Raw genomic sequence first — 1852 nt, 5'->3', positions numbered from 1 at the left:
ACAGAATTAATATTTGAAGTAACTAGAAAGATTTCTTTTTCATTAAAGTTTAATCTGCTAAATTTAGCATTCACTGGTAGATCTTGCTTACAAAATATATTGCAGTATTGATTTTCTTTTATTCTCATTTCCTCCACTTTTATTAATTGGAATCTTCTATGAAAAAGACTTAGTCCTCATTCTCAACTTATTTATTAAATTAGCTATGGAAATGTAGATGTGCATTTTCTTTAGCTAATGGTACATTACTATAATTATTTAGCTAGTTCTACTTTTACCAGCCATTAGGGACTCTCAAAGATTGGGCCTTCTATCATTTTGACATGACCCTTTTCTTTGTGGTTGCTTTTAAAAGCAATTTCTTTCAATATAACATTATTTAAGTTTGTCTTATATGGGCCCTGATTATGCCTTAGAATCATTAATTTTTCAAGAACTCATAACTGGTTTTAATGAAGAATACTATCCAGAAACTGTAGTGGTTTGGATGCGAATGGCCCCCAAAGGCTCATATGTTTCAATCCTTGGTCTCTAGTTTATAGAACTGTTTGAGAAGGATTAGGAGATGTGCCCTTGTGGTAGGTTTTCATGGGGCAGGGGTCAAAAGCCTATACTAGCCTCAGTCTCTCTCTACATATCAAGACATAGCTCTCAGCTCCTTCTCCAACACCATGCTTGCCTGCCTGCTGCTACAATTCCTGACATGATGATCATGGACTCACCCTCTAAAGATGTAAGCAAGTACCAAATTAAATACTTTATTCTACAAGTTGCCTTGGTCATGGTATCTCTTCACAACAGTAGAACAGTAAGTATAACAGAAACCAAGGTGTGACCCTGGGTATGCTTATTGCTGACAAGGTGTTACTGTTTCTAGATCTTCTTGGTATGTAGAGCCAGGAAAGTAATGACTAAATAAGCATATTATATGTTTAAGTGATCCATATATATATAGTAAAACTAGTGGATTTACATTGATACATCTGATACCAATCCAGAACAAAAAGGTTTATCTTATTGTTCTTCCCATAGTAGGCAGAAATGTGTCCTCCAAAAGATACTCACATCCTAAACCAGTAAAACAACAAATATGTCCCATTAAGTTGCAAAAAAGAATTAAAGTTTTAAATCAGATGATTGTAAGGTACAGAGATTACCCTGGGTCATCTGAGTGGGCTCATTGGTTCATGATGTTCATAAAGATCTGGGGTACACAAAAATGGTAGAAGGAAGGCATGACTCTGTTAGGAAGACAGGGAGAGATAAAACATTGCTGACCTTCATGGAGAAAGGGCAGTATGAGCCAATAACCCATGTCCTTCTAGAAGCAGGGAAAGAAAAGTAGTTATTCTTTGTAAAGGCAAGTAAGGAAAGCAATATGCTGACACTTTCATTTTCACCCTTAAGATTCATATTGAAATTTTATCTACAGAGCTGTATGAAAATAAATGTGTTATTTTAAGGCACTAAGTTTGTGGTAATTTATTATAACTGCAGTAGAAAACTAATCCATTCTTGTGTTTTACTTGTTAATTATTTCTCTAGTAGAGAAAGCTTGCTCCTAGTACTTTTAATCCACTTACATTTTTCAACCCCAGCAAACATGTAATGACGTTTCTGAATTGCTAAACTGCACCCTTATAAGGAAAAGATTTATCTGTAATACAATGCTTGTGTGGAATTCTGCTGTTCTTTATTTTGGAAATTTTATCAAGACACACAAAATAACCACAATTATCGAGCCAGCTGCTTCCCTCTTCACTTTATGAAATAAATCTATATTGTATTTATGAAGGTTAGATATATTTGTTATATTTTTCATTCCACCCCAGGTTTTGCTGACACTCTACAT

Source organism: Grammomys surdaster, unplaced genomic scaffold (genome assembly GCF_004785775.1).
Source record: "Grammomys surdaster isolate TR1022 unplaced genomic scaffold, NIH_TR_1.0 147, whole genome shotgun sequence".
NCBI classification, from domain to species: domain Eukaryota; kingdom Metazoa; phylum Chordata; class Mammalia; order Rodentia; family Muridae; genus Grammomys; species Grammomys surdaster.
The sequence above is the reverse complement of the archived record's forward strand: the minus strand, read 5'-3'. Positions refer to the sequence as shown.